The sequence below is a fragment of the Canis lupus genome, chromosome X (assembly GCF_011100685.1).
Source record: "Canis lupus familiaris isolate Mischka breed German Shepherd chromosome X, alternate assembly UU_Cfam_GSD_1.0, whole genome shotgun sequence".
Classification (NCBI taxonomy): domain Eukaryota; kingdom Metazoa; phylum Chordata; class Mammalia; order Carnivora; family Canidae; genus Canis; species Canis lupus.
The window spans coordinates 57,544,631-57,567,717 of record NC_049260.1 but is presented as its reverse complement, the minus strand read 5'-3'; the positions used below and the strand labels follow the sequence as shown (position 1 = coordinate 57,567,717).

General features: G+C 37.0%; 1 long non-coding RNA gene across 4 annotated transcripts in view; it reads right to left on the bottom strand.

Moving 5' to 3' along the window:
• The window catches only part of LOC102157030, a 78,673-nt gene extending 56,032 nt beyond the window's left edge, over positions 1 to 22,641 (bottom strand). For all 4 annotated transcript variants that reach the window (XR_005386348.1, XR_005386347.1, XR_005386349.1 and 1 more), the window contains exons 1-2: positions 22,517 to 22,641; positions 18,287 to 18,416 (exon numbers count right to left, since the gene is read on the bottom strand). This is a non-coding gene — a long non-coding RNA (uncharacterized LOC102157030). The remainder of the gene's footprint in view (positions 1 to 18,286; positions 18,417 to 22,516) is intronic.
• Between the last annotated feature and the right edge of the window lie 446 nt (positions 22,642 to 23,087).

The window sequence follows — 23,087 nt, the reverse complement described above, 5'->3', positions numbered from 1 at the left end:
ACACATACTGATATCGTCTTACATTTCTGCCAATTGTGAAAAGACTGCTGAAGTCTCACAATTCTATTGTTTGATACATGCACTTTAGAACTGCCATATCTTTTTTTTTTCTGAGAGAGAGAAAGCGAGCAAGTGAGCATGAAAGTGGGAGAGTGGTGGGGGCAGGGGCGGAAGGAGAGAATCTGAGGGCAGAGCCCAATGCCAAACTCGATCTCAGGACCCTGAGATTGTGACCTGAGCCAAAATCAAGAGTCAGACACTTAACCAACTGAGCCACCCAGCCACTTCAGGACTGCCATATCTCCTAAGTAAATTTTATCATTACCAACTGTCCTCCTCTTTAATAATTTCCTTTTGTCTAAAACCCACTTTATCTGATATTAAAATAGTCACTACTGGGGCACCTGGCTGGATCAGTCAGTTAGAGCATGTGACTCTTAATCTTGGCGTTGTAAGTTCAAACCCTATGCTGGGTGTAGAGTTACTTAAAAATAAATTCTTAAAAAACAAAAAAAGTAAATAAGTCACTACTGCTTTTGACTGAGGGTTTTTTTTTTTTAAGATTTTATTTATTTATTAGAGACACAGAGAGAGAGGCAGAGACACAGGCAGAGGAGAAGCAGGCTCCATGCAGGGAGCCTGATGTGGGACTGGATCCTGGGTCTCCAGGATCATGTCCTGGGCTGAAGGCGGCGCTAAACTGCTAAGCCACCAGGGGCTGCCCTGATTGAGGTTTCTATGGTGTATCTCTGTCTACAATTTTACCTTCAATCTGCCTATGTAATCATATTTGAAGGGAGTTTCTTATTAACGCATATAATCGGGTCATAGCTATTACTCTGACAGTCTCTTGTCTTTTAAGTGACAGTCTCTTGTTTTTAAGTGTCTGAAGTACATTTAGACCATTTAAATCTAATGTAATTGTCAATATATTAGGGCTAATCTCTGCCATTTTATTTTTCCTCTGTTCTGTTAGTTTTCTTTAAAAAAAAAAATACGTATATGAACACACACATCATTTACCACAGTCTACTATCAACATTTTACTATTTCAAATCAAGTGCAGAAACCACCCTTCCTCCTTTATGATTCTTGACTCTCCCCAATTTATACATAATTGTTTTAAATATTTCCTTTAAGTATAATCTACATACAGCAAAACAATGATCCATGAAAAAAATGACTGATAAGTTAAACTTAACTAAAATAAGCGGCATGGCTTTGTACAAGAGAGTACAAAGAAAATGAAAAGACAAGCCAGAGACTAAGAGAAAATTTTGCAAAACACATATCAGATAAAGGACATGTATCCAAAATATACAAAGAACTCTTAAAACTCAACAACAAGGGGGATCCCTGGGTGGCTCAGCGGTTTAGCGCCTCAGGGTGTGATCCTGGAGTTCCAGGATCGAGTCCCACATCAGGCTCCCTGTATGGAGCCTGCTCTCCCTCTACCTGTGTCTCTGCTTCTCTCTTTCTCTCTCTCTGTGTCTCTCATGAATACATAAAAACAACAGTGAAATATCATTGCACACTTATCAAAATGACTAAAATATAAAAAGAAGCAAAAACAAAAACCAAAGCAAAACAAAATTTATAATACCAAATGCCAGCAAGGACAAAGAGCAACAGAAACTTTCATTCATTGCTAGTGAAAATGCAAAATACCACAGCCACTGTAGAAGATAGTTTGGCAATTATTACAAAACTAACCATACTCTTACCATACAATTCAATAATCATGCTTCTTGGTATTTACCCAAAAGAACTGAAAATTTATGTCTACACAACAACCTGCACAAGGACGTTTATAGTAGCTTTTATTCATAAAGATATGGGTTTACTTAATAATACATCAATTGTCAAAAATTAGAATTAATTAAGATGTTCTTCAATAGGTGAATGGTATATAAACTATGGTACATCCCACACCCTGGATTGTTATTCTGCACTAAAAAGAAATGAGCTAGGGACGCCTGGGTGGCTCAGTAGTTGAGCGTCTGCCTTTGGCTCAGGGCATGATCCTGGAGTCCCAGGATCGAGTCCCACATTGGGCTCCCTGTATGAAGCATGCTTCTCCTTCTGCCTGTGACTCTACCTCTCTCTCTCTCTCTCATGAATAAACAAAATAAAATTAATTAATTAATTTAATAAAAAATAAAAAGAAATGAGCTATCAAACCATGAAAAAAAGGAAGGATCTTAAAAGCACATTGCTAAATAAAAGAAGCCAGTCTAAAAAGGCTACATACTATATAATTCAGACTACATAACATGGAAGAGGAAAAACTATAGAGACAGTAGAAGATCACTGGCTGCCAGGGACTTTGGGGAGGCAGAGGATAGGAAGGGATGAACAGATGGTGTACAGGGGAAAATATTCTGTATAATACTGTAATGTTACATACATAACATCAGGCATTTGTCAAAACTCTTAGAACTGTAGGACACAAAGAATGAACCTTAAACTATAGATGATAGTCAACAATAATATGACTGTAAGTTCATTTACTGTAATAAATGAACCACAGTAATGACAGATGGGCAAACTGTATGATGAGGGGAGTAGTATGGGAACTCTGTACTATCTGCTCAACTTTTCTGTAAGTTTAAAACTATTCTATAAATAAAAATTAAATTAACTTTAATTAATGGATTTAAAGACCTAAACGTAAGAAGTAAAATTATAAAACAGGAAGAAAACATAGAATTTTTTTTCTACTTTGGCATAGGAAAATATTCATTAAATAAAAAACATGGATCCACAACTATATGGTCAACTAATCTTCAACAAAGCAGGAAAGAATACCCAATGGGAAAAACACCTCTTCAACAAATGGTGTTGGAAAAACTGGACAACAACACAAAGAATGAAACTAGAACACTTTCTAACACCATACACAGAAACAAATTCAAAATGGATGAAAGACCTAAATGTGAGACAAGGAACCATTAAAATCCTAGAGGACGATACAGACAGAAACCTCTTTGACACTGGCCTTAGCAACTTCTTACAAGACATGTCTCTGAAGATGAGGGGGCAGGAAGCAAAAATCAACCATTAGGTCTTTATTAAAATAAAAAGCTTCTACACCGCAAAGGAAACAATCAACAAAACGAAAATGCAACATACACAGTGGGAGAAGTGACATATCTGATAAAGAATTAGTATTTAAAAAAAAAAAAAAAAAAAAGAATTAGTATTTACAATCTATAAAGACCTTATAAAACTCCAAAAGACAAGCCAGTTAAGAAATGGACAGAAGACATGAATAGATATTCTTCCAAAGAAGACATACAGATGGACAAGAGATAAATAAAAAGATGCTCACCATCACTCATCATCAGGGAAGTACAAATATAAACTATAATGAGATATCTCATACCAGGTGTCAACAAGAATGTGGAGAAAGGGGAACCCTCTTATACTGTTAGTAGGAATGCAAATTGGTACAGACACTCTGGAAAACAGTATGGAGGTTCCTCAAAAAGTTAAAAATTGAACTACCCTACAATCCAACAGTTGCACTACTAGGTATTTACTCAAGCGATATAAAAATACTGATTCGAAGGGATACATACACCCTGATATATTTTACAGCAGCATTATCCACAAAAGCTAAATTATGAAAATAGCCCAAATGTCCATCAACTGATGAATGGATAAAAAAGATGTGGTAAATATATACAATGGAATATTACTCAGCAATCAAAAAGAATGAAATCTTGCCATTTGCAATGATGGAAGGAGTTAAAGTATAAGTGAAATAAGACAGAGAAAAAAAAATACTATATGATTTCACTTGTGAAATTTAAGAAACAAAACACACGAATATAGGGTAAAGAACAAAAAAAGACAGGGAGGCAAACCATAAGGGACTCTTGACTACAGAGAACAAACTGAGAGTTGCTGAGGAGAGGTGAGCAGGGAATGGGCTAAATGAGTGGTGAGTATTAAGGAGGGCACTTGTGATTAGCACTGGGTGTTATAAGTGATGAATCACTAAATTCTACTCCTTAAACCAATATTATACTATATGTTAACTAGAACTTAAATAAAAACTTAAACAAAAAAAACAAAAACATAAAGTACATACCATATAGGAAAAAAACTTGGGCGCTTGGGTGGCTCAGTCTCAGATGTGAAGCATCTGCCTTCTACTCGGGTTGTGATCCCAGGATCCTGGGAACAAGTCCCACATCAGGCTCCCTGCTCAGCAGGGAGTCTGCTTCTCTTTCACTGTGCCCTTCCCTCCTGCTCATGCTCACATGCTCTCTCTCTCTCATAAATAAAATCCAAAAAAGAGAAAAACTTTATCAAACAGATCTCATCAAAAATCTTCTGATCTTTTAATGACATCCTTAAGAAAACCAAAAGGTACCCCAGAGAATGGGAGAAAACATTCAAAATACATATACCTGACAAAGGACTAAAATCTACAGAATATAAAGAAACATTCTATATCAATGCTAAGACAAGCAAACCAATTGAAAATGGGCAAAAAAATTGACCAGACATGTCACTAAAGATACAAATGTCAAAGAACACATGAAAAGATATTCAACATCATAATTACTGGGGAAATGCAAATTAAAATGATAAGATACAAAAAATAAAATAAAATAAAATAAAATAAAATAAAATAAAATAAAATAAAATAAAATAAAATGATAAAATACTCTGAAACACCTATTAGAGTGGCCTTTTAAAAAACACTATTAAGTACTGGTAAGGGTGTAGAACATCTGGAAACTCAGATGGGAATACGTTTTCAGTGGGAATGTAGAACAGTGATGCCTTTTTGGAAAACTATTTGGCAAAAAAAAATTAAAAAAAAAAAACTATTTGGCAGTCTCTTTTAGGATTAGATATACTCCTACAATATGACACAGTAATCCTATCCCTAAGTATTTACCCAAGACAAACCAAAAATACATAGCCATACCAAAATTAGTATGAAATACTCAGAGGCTTTATTCACCACCAAAAACTGGAGACAACCAAGAAGTCCTTCAACAAGTGGACAAACTAAAGTACAGTCAATTTTAATTTATAAATTTTATCTAATTTGAAAAAAAAAGGAAGATAGATAATTAAACTCAAGGAAAATATTTGTAATTTATCTCTACATAGGGCTACATCCCATTAAACATAAAGAATTCTTTAAAATTGCAGGAAAAATTATCAAAAATCGAACAGATAAATGGGAAAAAAAAGAATTAACTACTTACAAAAGAAAAGCCTATAAAAATGATACTTAAAATGAGAAAAACTTTAAACTCAAAGTTTTCAGAAATTCAAATTTAAAAAACACTGGAATACCATTCCTCACCAAATTGGGAATATTTTTTAAATATGAAAATTGGGAAAAAATAAGAAGAGCTAAGATGACGCCACAGTAGGAGGACCTTAGGCTTGCTTCATCCCTCAAACACAGCTAGGTAACTACCAAATCATTCTGAATAGCCAAGAAATCGACCTGAGAATTATCAGAACAAACTGCACAACTGGAGGGAGAGAAGAAGCCACATGGAAGAAGCTAGGAAGTATCGAAATGTGCTTTGGGGAAAAAATGGGATGCAGGTGCTGTGCCGGGAGGAAGCACTGGTCTCAGATAAAGGCAATGGAGAGTGGTATGCATAGGGATAAACACAAGAACATTTCTCCAAAGCCACTGGCTAGGGAAACCAGAGAAGCTGATTTTCAAGAGTTTTTGTAACCAGCGGGGCTTAAAGGCTGGAGTTTTAGAGGTCCATTGGCTTGGCTGGGATACAGACCTAAGGGCAATGCTCTACTCCTGGAGAGAAGGCAGGTAAGCCACCCAGAGCAGATGGTGCCATTTGAAGACTTCCTATAGCACATGGGGACATACTGTTCACTCTTCTGGATCATATCTGTGAGAGGAAGCATTGCCTCTCTGGAGACAAAAGAGCCACAGCCGCCAGTTCCCTCCCCTGTCCCTCAGCATAGGTACAGAGATACCGGCTGAGGGCAGATAAATCAGAAACTGGCTATTTAGCCTGCTTTGCTACAAATACCACAGCCCTGAACTCTGGCATGACTGCCCTTCTTGCTCAAACCTGCATTAGTTCCAGTATGCTGAGACCCTACCTCAGAAGACCATTGTAAGTCCCCAGCACACCAGTTTCCTAAAGTTTAGAGTTTTATTTTTTTAAGATTTTATTTATTTATTCATGAGAGACCCACAGAGAGAGAGAGAGAGAGAGAGAGAGAGAGAGAGAGAGGCAGAGACACAGGGAGAGAGAGAAGCAGGCTCCACGCAGGGAGCCCGACGCGGGACTCGATCCCGGGAATCCAGGATCATGCCCTGGGCCGAAGGCAGGCGCCAAACCGCCAAGCCAACCCGGGATCCCCTAGTTTAGAGTTTTAAAAGTCAGCAAGCTTGGGTGAGATACAGGCCAAAGCACAATGATCTGCTCCAGGAAGGCAAGCAACCTGGAGACAAACAGTATGAAAACAGTAATCTAAAAAATACTTGGGACACACAGGAAGAAATTATTCATTCTTCTGGGAATGCTTCACTGAGAGCAGCAAACATAGACTCCCCTCTCCAAGGAAAAAGGGACTGGCTGGCACCATTTCCATCCACCACCAACCCTCTTCCCCCATCATAAACCAACTTCAATAAACAAAACAGAGCCAAGACAGGCTACCTGGCAGTCTAACCTGCTTATCTGGTTACATCAATTCCCCCACCCCATGCACTCTGCTGCTAATGCACACTCCTGCCAAGTATACATAAGGAAAAGCACAGCACACCTTTTCCCCAGAAGACCAGTAGAAAGCCCTGCATGTATGATGTCTACCAACCATAGAATTCTTTAAGATTTTATTTATTTATTTGAGAAAGAGAGAGTGTGTGAGCACTAGTGAGGGGGAAGGGCAGAAACAGGCTTCCCATTGAGCAGGGAGCAGGACCCTGAGATCATGACCTTAGTTGAAGGCAGATGCTTAAGTGACTGAGCCACCCAGGTGTCCCCCAACCATAAAGTTCTGCAAGGCTTCAGTTACAGTGGAAGTACAATCAGGTCTCCTGTAACAAGCAGACCAGAGCACACCTAGTTAAAAATCGCCACATTCTGGCCAAGATCCAAACATTGCCCACTGCAGGCAAGGAGAACCTCTGGAGATGACTGACCCAAGGGAAAGAATAGTCAAAACATAGCAGCAGAGTGTATGCAGCACACACTAGAGACTCTCACTGAAGCATCAGGCTGTATATACACTACTTGACCTTTTCTTCATAAAGCCATTACTCTTGGGAGCAGGAAAAATAACAAGCTTTTCTAACACATAGAAGACAGCCCTAGGCAAAGTGCCAAGAAGGAGGAATTAATCCCAGAAGAAAACAAGAGTAGACTTAGGGAAATCAGTGACTCCATCAAATGTAATAATATATTTGTATCATAGGAGTCCCAGAAGAAGAGAGAGAAAAAGGGGTAGAAGGTTTATTTGAGGAAATAATAACTCAAAACTTCCCTAATCTGAGGAAGGAAACAGACATCCAAATCCAAGGGGCTCAGAGAACTCTCATCAAAATCAACAAAAACAGGCTAATAACAAGACATATTGTAGTTAAATTTGCAAAGGAAAATTCCTAAAAGCAGCAAGAAAGAAGTAGTCCCTAAACTTACAAAGGAAGACCCATAAAGTTAACTGCAAATGTCTGCATAGAAACTTGGTAAGCCTTTAATGAAAGAAAGAAAGAAACAAACAAACAAACAAACTTGGCAAGCCAGACAGGAGTGGTATGATATATTCAACATGCTGAATGGGAAATATCTGCAGCCAGGAATACTCTAACTAACAAGGCTATCATTCAGAATAGAAGGAAAATGAGTTTCCCAAACAAAAATTAAAGGAGTTCATGACCACTAAACTAGCCCTGCAAGAAATACTAAAGGGGACTCTTTGGGTAGGAAAGAAAGACAAAAAGTGACAAAGACTAGAAAGGAACAGAAAATCTCCAGAAACAATGACAAAACAAGTAATAAAACAGTATTAAATTTGTATCTAAAATAAATAAATAAATATGTAAATAAAATAAATTTGTATCTATTAATAATCACTTTGAATGTAAATGGACTAAATGCTCTGATCAAAAGACACAGGGTAACAAAATGGTTAGTAAAACAATAAAACAAGACCCATCTGTATGCTGCCTGTAAGAAACTCATTTTAGACCTAAACACACCTGCAGATTGAAACTGAGAGAATGGAGAAACGTTTACCATAAAATGAGGTCAAAAACACCAGAGTAGCAATACACCAGAAAAACTAGATTTTAAACTAAAGACTATAACAAGAGATGAAGAAGGACACTGAATCATAATAAAGGGGACAATTCATACAAGAAGATCCAACAACTGTAAAATTTATGCCCCCAACTTGGGAGCACCGAAATATATATAATTAATAACCAATCCAATAAAGGAACTCAGGAATAACAATACAGTAAGAGTAGGGGACTTTAATAACCTACTTACATCAATAGACAGATCATCTAAGCAGAAAATCAACAAGGAAACAATGGCTATGAATGACAAACTGGACCAGATAGATTCAACAGATATATTGAGAACATTTTACCCCAAAGCAGCAGAATACACATTCTTTTCAAGTACACATGAGACATTCTCCAGAATAGATCACTTGTTAGGTCACAAATCAGGCCTCAATAAGGACAAAAAGATTGAGATAATACAATGCATCTTTTCTGACCACAACACTAAGAAACTTGAAGTCAAGCACAAGAAAAAATTTGGAAAATCCACAAATACATAGAGTTTAACAACGTAAACTGGTCACCCAGGAAATTAAAAAATAAATTTAAAAAATACATGGAAACTGAAAATGAAAACACAATGGTCCAAAACCTTTGGGATGTAGCAAAAGCCATCAGAAGATGTAAGTATATAGCAACAAAGGCCTACCTCAAGAATCAAGAAAATATCAAAATATCAAATAGACAACCTAACCTTACACCTAAAGGAGCTAGAAAAAGAAGAACAAAGAAAGGCTAGAGTTATTAGAAGAAGGGAAATAAAAATTAGAGCAGAAATAAATGATATAGAAACTAAAAGAACAGAACAGATAAATGAAACCAGAAGCTGTTTATTTCACAATATTAATAAAATTGATAAACCCCTAGCCAGACATACCAAAAAGAAAAAAGGACCCAAATAAATAAAATCACAAGTGAAAGAGGAGAAAGAACAGCCAAAGCCACAGAAATCTAAACAATTATAAGAGAATATTATGAAATAATATATGTCAACAAATGGGACAATAAGGAAGAAATGAATAAATTCCTAGGAACATATAAACAACCAAAGTTGAAACAGGAAGAAATAGAAAACTTGAACAGATCATAACCAATAAAGAAATTGAATCAGTAATCAAAAACCTCCCAAGAAACAAAAGTCCAGGGCCAGATGGCTTCACAAGGGAATTCTATCAAGCATTTAAAGAATTCATATTTTGCGGGGATCCCTGGGTGGCTCAGCAGTTTAGCGCCTGCCTTCGGCCCAGGGCGTGATCCTGGAGTCCTGGGATCAAGTCCCACATCAGGCTCCCTACATGGAGTTCGCTTTTCCCTTTGCCTGTGTCTCTGCCTCTCTCTCTCTCTCTCTCTCTCTCTCTCTCTCTCAATCTCATTCTCTCTCTGTCTCTCATGAATAAATAGAATCTTAAAAAAAATAAAAATAAAAAAATAAATTCATATTTTTGTGAAGCTGTTCCAACAAACAGAAATGTAAGGAAAACTTCCAAGTTCATTCTAGGAGGTCAGCATTACCTTGATTCCAAAACCAGACTCCACTAAAAAAGAGAAATACAGATGAATATTCCTGGTGAACATGGATGCAAAAATTCTCAACAAGATACCAGTAAATCAAACCCAACAGTAAATGAAAAGAATCATTCACCATGATCAAGTGGGATTTATTTTTGGGCTGTAATACTCATTTAATATTTGCAAATCAACATGATACACTACATTAATAAAAGAAAGGAGAAGACTTTATGATCCTCTCAATAGATGAAGGAAAAGCATCTAACAAAGTACAACATCCATTCATGATAAAAACCCTCAAGAAAGTAGGGATAGAGGGAACACAACTCAACATAATAAAGGCCATGCATGAAAAACTCAACAGTTAATATCATCCTCAATGGGCAAAAACTGGGAGCTTTTTCCTCTATGGTCAGGAATAAGACATGGATGTCCACTCTCACCACTGTTACTTAATACAGTACTGGAAGTCCTAGCCACAGCAATCAGACAACAAAGAGAAAAAGCATGCAAATAGGCAAGGAAGAAGCCAAACTTTCACTATCTGCAGATGACATGATACTCCACATAGACAAGACAGAAGACTCCACCAAAAAATTGCTAGAACACATAAACTCAGTAAAGTCGCAAGATATAAAATCAACAAACAGAAATCTGTTGCATTTCTGTATACCAATAATGAAGCACCAGAAGGGGAAATCAAGGAACTAATCCCATTTAAAATTGCACCAAAACCGTAAGATACCTACAAATAAATGTAACCAAAAAGGTGAAAGATATGTACACTGAAAACCAAATAAAACACTGATGAAAGAAACTGATTTTAGATTGTGACTCCAATAATAACACAAAACACAAACACTATAATTATTCACACCATTGTATATAAGAGTAAAAAAAATGTAAAATTTCATTAGGAGAGGCTTGGGGGCACCAAGGTGGCTCAGTTGGTTAAGTCATCATTCGGCTCAGATCATGATTCCAGGGTCCTGGGATCAAGCCCCACAACAGGCTCCCTGCTCAGCAGGGAGTCTTCTTGTCCCTCTCCCTCTACCCTTCACCTTTGCTCCTATGTGCTCGCTCACTCTCTCTCTCAAATAAATAAAATCTTTAAAAAAAAAAGAGAGAGAGAAAGGGACACCTGGGTCACTCAGTGGTTGACCTGGGTCACTCAGTGGTTGAGCGTCTGCCTTCTGCTCAGGGTGTGGTCCCGAGGTCCCGGGATCAAGTCCCACATCAGGCTCCCAGAGAGGAGCCTGCTTCTCCCTCTGCCTGCGTCTCTGCCTCTCTCTCTGTGTCTCTCATGAATAAACAAAATCCTTAAAATTAAATTAAAAAATTTAAAAGAGAGAGAGAGAGGTTTGTTTAAATAATAAACGTATACAGGAGAAAAAAGAAACCATTGCAAGTATATGCACAGGTGTGCATCTATGCATTATGTATGCATATGTATACATTCATGATCATGGTTTATTGTTAATTGCAAAAAATACACCATGTTTTGTAAAATCTTTCATTTGTTTAAAAGTACACTCAAAGGACGCTTGGGTGGCTCATTAGTTGAGTGTCTGCCTTTGGCTCAGGGCCTGATCCCAGGATCCTGGGATCAAGTCCTGCATCAGGCTCCCAGCAGGAAGCCTCCTTCTCCCTCTGCCTAGGTCTCTGACTCTCTCTTATGAATAAATAATCTTTTTTTAAAATTAAAAAATAAAACTATACTCAGTGAAGGTATAAGGACATAGGTACTCTCCCACAAGGCTGGTATGAATACAAAGTTTATAATCATTTGGAGGGATATTTAGCAATACTGAAAATGACAGCCTTTAAAAGCAATTAACAACTCTTACAGAAGTCTATACCACAGATCCATCTTCAACAATACAAAAATATATATATGCAAAGCTATTCTCTGTAGCCATGTTTGCAACTGGAAAACACTGAAAAGAATCTAACTCTCCATACCCGTAAGATTAAATAAACTATAGTGAATTAAAACAATGAAGCAATATCAACGTGGATGGAACTGGAGGGTATTCTGCTGAGTGAAGTAAGTCAATTGGAGAAGGACAAATAGTTTATGTTCTCATTCATTTGGGGAATATAAATAATAGTGAAAGGGAATATAAGGGAAGGGAGAAGAAATGGGTGGGAAATATCAGAAAGGGAGACAGAACATAGACTCCTAACTCTGGGAAACGAACTAGGGGTGGTGGAAGGGGAGGAGGGCGGGGGGTGGGGGTGAATGGGTGACGCGCACTGAGGAGGGCACTTGATGGGATGAGCACTGTGTGTTATTCTGTATGTTGGTAAATTGAACACCAATAAAAAATAAATTTATTAAAAAAAACAATGAAGCAATAAAAAAATGTACAGCAATAATTTTTTTTTTTAATGAGAAAGATCTCTATAGATCTCTATTACCTGATACAGCGCAACTTCTTCCAGGATATACTAGAAATGGAAAAAAAAATCAAATTTCAAGAGATCAGCTGCAGAATACAACCTCTCATGTAAGAAAAAAAATGAGATATACAAAATTATGCATGTATAAGTTCACTTCTGCAAAGGAAATTCAAGGAGTATAAATTCAAGGAGTATAAAGCAGAAACTACTAAGACTGATTATATTATATATAGGGAATGTTTTTCTTATGTATAATATTTGAGGAGTGACATTTCTCTCTATAAGCCTTTTTGTATAGGTCTGACACTTAGAACTATGGTAGTATTTCACACAACCAAAAAAATAAATGTGTATTTCAACATAACCAATATGTGGGGGAAAACCCAAAATGGAATACAAAAAACAACAAACCAAACTGTGAAACTAATGGGGAACATAAAAAATTTAACTGGGCATATAAGAACTAAGTAAAGAACTAAGTAACTTTAGAAACATTATGTTTTACTATAAACTTAAGACTAAAGATGAACTGTACACAAATACTGTACTCTACTTAGGAAATGTGCTCCTCAGAGGGAATATTCTGGTAATTTTAAAACTCTCTGTTTCAAACATAAAAACAATCAGAAAACTAACATTTTAAAATTAAGGGAAGTATATATATCAAGAATAGTAAGAACCAGGTTTTTTACTTCCATAAAAAGGAATTACAATGAAGAAAAATGGGAAGACTAGAAGAGAAAGAACCCTGTGCTTTTATTTGGAATCACACATATTAATATGAATACATGGTTTTACAGATACATACAACCACACACATACACATATGTACAGAAAAATACAGAAAGAATGGTGTCTACATGTGACTACAAACATATACTTCTTAACGGTTCAGAGGACCTAAAAACAATGATATCCCCAAAACAATGAGCACACAAATAGTGTCTTCTAAAAACCATTCTCCAATAACAGGAATCAGGGTTCCTTTGAAAAATGGTTGATTCCGGAGTTGGGTGAGGAAAAAATAAGATGTGCCTAACACATATTCGTATAAGAAAGGAGGACAATGCTCAAAAAACATGGAAGCATATCAAAAGGACACAGGAGGCAATCTGAAGAAAAGTCCAGGGGCTAAATCTGATAGTTATTACAACAAAATGATAGCATTAAGATTATAACCAAAACAATGAAATAAGTATCAATGAGTCCATACTAATAAATATTTGATTAAGTAAATAAAATGGGGAGAAAAGACAGCTATTCCTTACAGACTTGCAATTATTAAACACAGAAGGAATATTGGAAATCCTGAATAACCTTGAAACAAACACTAACATAATCATTATGGAAAGTAAGAGGCATGGAGGGATAAAATCAGTGGGTAAAAGTATAAGAAACATTGCATTTGCATAATCTCAAAGTATATCCCCACAAGATACATACAAAATTGAAAGGAAAAAATAGTAATTTTACAGTAGAAAACTTTGGTACACTTTAACCAAGAGATAAAAGTTAACATCATATGTATTAAGACATAATGACAACACGTACATATGATACACAGAGAATGGCACAGCATTACTTCTGTAGCATTATTGCCAGGACAGCATAACATGAATTAAATCATGAAAAATGGCAACAAGGGGTGCCTGGGTGGCTTAAGTCAGTTAAGCTTCTGACTCTTGATCTCAGCTCAGGTCTTGATCTCAGGGTCAGGAGTTCAAGCCCCACAGTGGGCTCCACACTGGGAATGGAGCCTACTTAAAAAAAAGAATGCCAGCAAGAGGACAGTTCTTAAAACTATCAATTATTAAACAACTATTATTAAAATGTGGGGGGGGAAATGCTGAAACAAGCAATCACAAAATTTCTGGCAACAAATATTTAAAGTGAAAATCTTGCTGATAAATAGATCAAAAAAGTTAAATTTTAAAATTTCTTTTAAGATTTTATTTATTTGAGAGAGCTCGAGAGGAAGAGGACAAGCAGGATGAGGGGCAGAGGGAGAAGCAGATTCCCCACTGAGCAGGGAGCCCAATGCAGGGCTCGATCCAGGAATCAGGATCATGACTTGAGCCGAGGCAGATTAACCAACCAACCAAGCCACCCAGGCACCCTCCCCGCTCAAAAAGTGAAAATTTTAAAGTTAAAAATACGGTAACTAAAATTAAAACATAAATGGACAGACTCAACAGCACAATGGAGATGGCAAAAGAACTTAAAGAGATAAATAAAAACTATCAAATAGAGAAAATATTGAGCATAAATGTACAAAGGCTCAGGGAACTATAATAACAGAAGGAAGAGAAAGAGAGTAGGACTGAAGATATCTGAGAAAATAAATGCCTGAAAACTTCCTAAAATCTGCAATAGACATACCTACATATTCGAGAAACCAAGAAAACTTCAAAAGGGATAAACAAAGAAATCCATAGTCAGGTATATCATAATGAAACTGCCAAAAAGTGAAGCCAAAGCAAATATTATATAAGCAGTAAGAGAAACATAAAATACTACCACATAGAGAAATAATAATTCAAATAACTGATTTCCCAGCAGAAATTATAAAAGCCAGAACAAAGTAACACATATTTAAATGGCTGAAAAAAGGAAATATCAGCCTAAAATAATCTACCGAGAAAAATTACTAGCAGGAATGAAAATATAATAAAGACATTCTCAGATGATAGAAAACTAAGAATATATAGCCTCTGAGGGCTTCTCTATAAGAACTGCTAAAAGAAGTGCTTCATGTAGAAGGGAAATACCAGAAGGAAACCTGAATCATCAAGAATAAAGAGTAACAAATATTTATCTGGATAATCCAACAGATTATTTATCTTTCTTGAATTCTTTAAAATTATTTTAAGGATGAAAACAAAAGATATGAACATCTTCTGATAGTTTTCAATGTATGCCAATGCAATACATGACATTACAGCATAAAAGATAGCAAGTTAAAGGACCTAAATGATGTTAATGTTTCTACATTCCAAATTATAGGGTCAAAGAGACAGTCAAAACTTAAATATGTATTGTGTAACCCCTAAAGCAAATACTTTAAAAAGCTATATAAAAAGATACAGTTAAAAATAATAAAATAAATGGAAAACTAAAAGGTATCCAAATAACCCAAAAGAATGCAAAAAGGGGGGGGGGAGAACAAAAAAGAAACAGAAAACAGTAAGTAGTAAACCTAAATCCAAATATATCAAAATTTACATTAAATACAAATTTTGGGGGTGCCTAGATAGCTCAGTCAGTTTTAAGTGTCTGTCTTTGGCTCAGGTCATCATCCTGCAGTCCTGGGATAGAGCCCCACATCAGGCTCCCTGCTCGCCAAGGAGTCTGCTCTTCTCTCTGTAGCATTCCAGCTGTTCTCTCTTCAAATCTCAGGCCAAATTTGTAGGTTTTCAGGATGATCTGAAAGTTATCTAGGTAAGTTGGTGGGGACAGGTGACTTGAGGACCCTACTCTTCCGACATCTTGCCCCGCCCCATAAGGAGTTTGCTTCTCCCTCTCCCTCTACTGCTACCCCTGCTTGTGCTCTCTTGCAGTGTCAAATAAATTAAAATATAGATAGATAGATAGATAGATAGATAGATAGATAGATAGATAGATAGATAGTCAGTCAGTCAGTCTAAGGGCACCTTGTGGCTCAGTGGTTGAGCATCTGCCTTTGGCTCAGGTAGTGATCCCAAGGTCTTGGAATTGAGTCCCACATCGGGTTCCCTGAAGGAAGCCTGCTTCTCCCTCTGCCTCTCTCTCTGTGTCTCTCATGAATAAATAAATAACAAAAATTTTTAAAAATATATGTGTGTGTGTATATATACAAAGCCCAACCACTAAAACTCAAACACAAAAATTGTCAGGATGACCAAAAAAAAAAACAGAAAAAGAAAAAATCAGGATGCCTGGGTAGCTCAGCAGTAGAGCGTCTGCCTTTGGCTCAGGGCATGATCCCAGTTTGGGAATCGAATCCCACATCAGCTCCCTGTGAGGAGCCTGCTTCTCCCTCTGCCTATGTCTCTGCCTCTGTCTCTCACGAATAAATAAGTAAATCTTTAAAAGAAGAAAAAAGGAAAAGAAAAAAGTCATTTAAAGAAATCTTATCAGGGACACCTGGGTGGCTCAGTGGTTGGGCACCTGCCTTCAGCCCAGGGCATGATCCTAGAGTCCTGGAATCGAGTCCTACATCAGGCTCCCTGCATGGAGCCTGCTTCTCTCTCTGCCTGTGTCTCTGCCTTTCTCTGTGTGTGTTTCTCACAAATAAATAAATAAAATATTTTAAAAAAATAAAAAATAAAGAAATCTTATCAGGCCACTGCCTAACAACTAAGATAATGGAATGGAGACTTTAATGACTACCTATGACAAGGTATATAGTCTGCAAAAATAGTTTAGAAAAGTAATTAAACAAGCAGATGACTGCACCCCACAATAATCAACAACACAAACCCTAGGGAGAGAGGAAATACTGATTTCCAGAGCCACCATACTACCAAATTCAAAGTGCCTACTTTTCAAGAAAATTTTTCATTAAAAAATTATTAGGCATCTAAACAAACAAGTAAGTATGGCCCATTCACAGAAAGAAAAAAGTTAGCAGAAAGGGTCCCTAAGCCCGGACATTAAACTTTGTAGAAAAATCAACTATCATAAATATGCCAAAGAGCTAACAGAAACCATGGACAAAAACCAAGAGAACAGCATATCAATAAACAGAAAATAACAATAAATGATAGAAATTACAAAAAGGAAACATATACAAATTCTAAACTGAAAAGCACAATAAACGAAATGAAAAATTTTAGAGGGGTTCAACATAAAATTTCAATAGGCTGAAGAAAAAATAAAGGACCATGAAGATAGGTAAATTAAGATTATTCAGTCTGAGGAATGGAAAAGGAAAAAAAAGGAAGAATATGAAAAGAGCCTAAGAGACAACATTAAGTGTACCAACACATGCAAAATGAGGCTAGAACAAAATGATTCATGAAGAATATCTGAATAGTAGCCAATCTCCATATCTTAAAATTCAATGAACCCCAAAGAGAATAAACTCAAAGACGTGCACAATGAGATGTAGTATAATCAAACTGTTGAAATCCTCCCCCTAAAAATGCTAAGAGCAAGGAAAGAGAAGCAACCCATTATCAGAAATCAGAGGCCAGAAGGCAGTGCAATGACATATTTAAACTGCTGAAAGAAAAAAGCTGCCAACCAATAAATCTACATCTGATAAAAATATCTTTCAAAACTAAAGGAAAAAGATCAGCTTATAGTATGACAGCATGAAGAACCCGAGTGACCTGCTGCTCCCCACTGAAAGTGATGAAAACTATTTTTCTTTAAAAGCCATTTAAAGCCTCTGGAAACTGATCTAAGGACAAACAGCAAATGAAACATATAGTCAAGAACAACTTCAAAAATCCACTAACAGGGCAGCCCGGGTGGCTCAGCGGTTTAGCGCCGCCTTCAGCCCAGGGTGTGATCCTGGAGACCCGGAATCAAGTCCCATGTCAGGCTCCCTGCATGGAGCCTGCTTCTTCTTCTGCCTGTATCTGTGCCTCTCTCTCTCTGTGTGTGTCTCTCATGAATAAATAAATAAAACCTAAAAAAAAAAAAAAATCCACTAACAAAGATGAGTCTCTATTTGAACCAAGACCATTCCCCTTCCCTCCCTCTCTCATCTTGAGCTCAAGGAAAGGGAATCTCTACTCCAGATTCCTGCAACCAAGAACACAGGGCTCCCTTTCCACCCCTCCCACCAAGACCCAATTCAGAGGGCTTTCCTCCCAGGAGGAACAGTTTCTTATCCAGCCCCCAGCTGCCTGTTAACAGGGTTGAGAGTCCTGGGCAAGTGTGGTTGAAAGGTAGGAGTTCCAGCCCTTTCAGCCCCCCCGGTAGAATGTATAATTTATTGGGTGTGGTGCATGGAAAACACTGGGGCCCTGACCATCCTTGTCCTGGGTTGTGAAGAGAGAAAAGCAAACCCTGATGACATCTGGCTGCACTTGCCCCTCCACAACCTACTGTCACTCAGAAAGAAATTTGCCTTGTTCCTACCTCATCACCAGAGACCAGGCTTTTGTTTGAGCGAAGAAGTAGACATTAAAACAGATAGCTCTTAATTTCTTCCCAAAAGGACTGACTTCATTTGCAAGAGCATGGAGAAAGTCCCAAGTCTAAAGGAGACCTAAAAAACAGTGAGGTTGTAATAAAAGCCAGTTAGCAGATTCAAAATATAGAGGCTGAACTAACTGTAGGTAAGCTAATTTGCAAGAAAAGAACTGCAGACTAAAACAAGTGGGAGGAGCCCTCCTGGGGTCAGAACAAATATCAAATACTAACCTCAAAAACTATTTCTTCAAAGGACCCACATTTTGATTGGATTAACATTCAAAGTAGTTTATGCCCCAGGGCGTTGTGGAAAACAATTAGTTCCCAGTAAGGGGATCTTGGCTGCTGGGTGTGGACAGGGAAAGACAACCTTAACAAAACCAGTCATCCCAGGGTAACTGTGGGCATATTCAAATTGCCCCTCCCTGAGGACCAACTTCTGAGGATTAACCTTGTGGGAAAAAAAGACTACAATGAGATACGACTTCACATCCACTAGGATGGCTAGAATTGGATGAAGTCAGATAATGACAAGAGTTGGTGAGAATGTAGACAAGTTAGAGCCCTCATACACTGCTGCTGTGATTGTAAAATGGCGCAGCCACTTTGGAAGAATCAGGCAGTTTTTCAGGCAATTAAACATTGCTACCATATGACCCAGCAAAAACAGTCTTTAAGTATACACCTAGAGAACTTTTCTTGTTTAGAAAGAGTCCTAGCAAAAGAAAAAAAAAGTATACACCTAGAGAAATGATAACATGTCTACAAAGAAATTTATACATGAATGTTTTAGCAGAATTATTAATAGCCTAAAGGTGGAAACAACCTAAATGTCCATCAATGAATGAATGCATAAACAAAATGCGGTAAATCATAATTTGAAACATTATTCAGTCATAAATAGAATGAAGTACTGATACACGCTATAACATGAACTTTGAAGCATTATGCTAAGTGAAAGAAGTCAATCACAATAGACCACGTATTATATGATTCCATTCATACAGGATGTTCAAAACTGAGATATCTATAGAGAATAAAGGTAGATTAGGCATTGCCTAGGGCTGAGCAGATAGGGTTCAAGGGGATATGCAGTTATGGCTAAACGGCATGGACTTCTTGGGGTGATGAAAATACTCTAAAATGACTGTAGTGATGGCTGTACATAGATTAAAAACCACTGAACTGTACACTTTAAGTGGGTAATTGTATGGCGTGTGAATTATATTTTATCTATCAAAACAGACAGGAAAAATTAAGACATTTCCAGATAAAGAAAATCTGAGGGAATTTCTTCCTTTTTTTTTTTTTTTTTAAATTTTTTTTTTTTAATTTTTATTTATTTATGATAGTCACAGAGAGAGAGAGAGAGAGGCAGAGACACAGGCAGAGGGAGAAGCAGGCTCCATGCACCGGGAGCCTGATGTGGGATTCGATCCTGGGTCTCCAGGATCGCGCCCTGGGCCAAAGGCAGGCGCCAAACCGCTGCGCCACCCAGGGATCCCGGGAATTTCTTCCTAATAGGCCTACCCTACAAGAACTGCCAAAGGGACTTCTTCAGGCTAAAATGGAAGGATAATAGAAAGTAACTCAAAAGCGTAGGAAGAAATAAAGAACATGGGTAAAGATAACTACATAGATAAATATAAAAGCCAGTACTATTGTGTTTTTGGTTTGCAACTCCTCGTTTTTTTTCTATGACTTAAAAAGAAACGAACAAGCTGATCCTATAACTCATATGGAACTGCAAGGGACCCTGAAAAGCCAAAATAATCTTGAAAAAGAACAACAAAGTTAAAAGAGTGGCACTTTGCAATTTTAAAACTTACTACAATCTACAGTAATCAAAATAGTGTGGTACTAGTATAATGACAGATACAGAGACAAATGGAATAATTTTGAATGACCTGAGCTAAACCTATATACATCTATGGCTAACTGATTTCAACAAGAGTGCCAAGACCATTCAATAGGGAGTGGACAAGTCTCTTCGATGTATGGTGCTGGGACAACTGGCTATGTGCATATAAAAAAATGAAGCTGGACCTCACATCATATATAAAAATTAACTCAAAATAAATCAATGGCATATATATAAGAGCTAAAACTATGAAGTATTTAGAAGAATACATAGAGATAAATCTTCATGACTTTGGACAAAAAATTCTTAGATTTGACACTGAAAACACAAGCAACGAAAGAAAAAAATAGACAAACTGGGCTTCAAATTTTTTAAAAATTGTACACCAAACCAAAGGACATCCTAAAGTATGAAAAATACCTACAGAATGGGAAAAAAATTTCCAAACCATATATAACAGTTGAGAATATATAAATAATTCTTACAACTCACCAACAAAAATACCCAAATTAAAAAATGGGCAAAGGACCGGAATAGACATTTCTGCAAAGAAAACAAATGATCAACAAGCACAAGAAAACATGCCCCAAGTCAGTCTTTAGGAAAACGCAAATCTAATCAATGACATACCACTTCAAACTTATTAAAATGGTTCTAATTTTCTTAAAACAAAACAAAAACAAAGAATAACAAGTGTTGGCAAGAAGCATGGTAATTCCATGTGTAACCTAAAAAGAAATCCCCATACTATTTTCCACAGTGGCTGCACCATTTTAAATCCCAAAAGCAATGTACCAGGGTTCCAATTTCTCTACTTCCTTTCCAACATTTCCTGTGTTGTTTTTTTTTTTTTTTTTAATTAGATTCTGCCTTCAACTTAGGAGAAACTTCAAATGCCCCCTGTTACTGTAATCCAGATAACAGGCACTTAAAAATTAAAAATTCATCTTTATTGACACTTCTTTTAAAAATTTATCTTCAAAATTTATTTAAAAATTACCCATCCTAGAAGTAGTTCCACACGTCACAAAAGTTTAAGAAATGCATGGGAAATAAAACCACTGTTTAAAATAATGGTTACCTCTAGGGATGAAGGAAGAAAAGAGATGCATTCAGGAATGGGTACACAAAGAACTTCAACTATTATAGCAATGTATTATTTTTATGTTTGGATGGTGAATACTGTATTTTTTTTTTTGTATCTCTCATTAAGTTAGTTATGTTTATATATCTTAAGTACTTCATAACATATGTAGAAAGCCCCCCAAAAAAGACAAAGGAAAAAAGTTAATCTTATACTCCCTCATCACCTCTTCCACCAAAGACACAAGATCATACTAGGCATCTGCAACTTACTTTTCTCACGTAACTATTGTAATAGCATTCTCTAGATCAAAAGTGTGTAAAGAGGTAAATCTGTTTCTAGAGCTGCAAAGTATTGCATAGACACAAACGTCCCACAATTTACTCAAACATTTTATAGAAGGTTATGCAGGTTGTTTCCAGTTACACGTCATAAAAACAAAGTTGCAAATTTTTTACTGTCTTCCCCCAAAAATATTATGCTTAATATAAATTTATTTTCACCAAGAGATTTGAACACGGAAAATCTAGCTCTTTTCCTACTGAGTAATCAAGGTAAGACACAAAATAATTTAACAATTCCCTCAGAGATTACCTGTACGCACGCACACACCTACCTCTGAACAGAACAATGCACTTTCAAAACAAATGATAAGTATTATATTACCCAGAAGTCATCTGAAACATAAAGGACATTAAAAAAAAATTTTTTTTAAATCTAGCCTACAATGAGTATGTTAAAATTGATTAGTTTATCAAAACTACAACGTTTGCTAGCGAAATACAGCATGAAGAAAATAAGGGAAAGTAGGTCCAACAGGTTAGGCTGCTCCTGAAAGCGCTGTGGGGAGAAAAAAAAAATCTCTCATTTTGGGCCCGCATGGTGTCAATAAAAACCCATTTAAACAAGGAAAAATGAAAGGGAAACGGCTCAGAATCTCTTCTACGAGCTACTATCCGCTTCATCAGTGGTGGTAAGGTGACTAAATAAGGAAATTACTTTCCGATATTTTAAAAAAAGGTGAGAGACAGAAAAATGAAAAACAGGCCGGCTTCTCCTCCCTCCCCAGGCCGGCCACGCGATTCCGAAGTGTGTAGCCTTCCTACCGGACATTTCTCTGGCGGATGTGAAGCTTAGCACTCACCACAAAACAAAAGTTGGCGAGTTTCTGTACTTTCCTCAGATTTGTTCATTGGCTGCTTTCCAAACCTAGTAAGCTGGCAGTACTCACCCTCTCAGTACGAAAGCCGCCATCTTAGGTTTTAGATGAGCTCTAGGGGAAAAAGTGATAAAAGCCTGGAGCGGGCGTTACAGCAAAATAAGTCCCGCGCCCAACCGCCGTGCACTGCTGAAATGGCTCCGCCAACAACGTGACCCAGCCTGCCTGCGGCCCCTCCCCCAGTTTTCCAGAGCCGGTGCCCTTCCTTTTAGGCACAACCTTTGTCCTCATTGAAATTGCCTCATTCTTGCTTCTTTTCTTTCTTTTCCTTTTAGTTTTTCATCCCAAATTTGTTTTACCTTTGCCACTACTCCTTTCTTCTTTCTACATTCTAGATATCTCTGGTTCTCCTCGACTTTCAGTTACCTCATACATGTACAGCATTTTATAATAGACAAAACTGTCTTTCTGTTATTTTACCAAATTATTATAATACTATAAGGTAAGCTGGGAACTGAGTTTCCCAATTTTACAAATGAAGAAACTAAGCCCAGAAAAGTGGACCAATTTTCCAAAAGCTGCAACAGCTAGTACATGTTAGAGTGCACAGAACCTAATTCTTTTTGCTTCAGTGAGCCCCGTT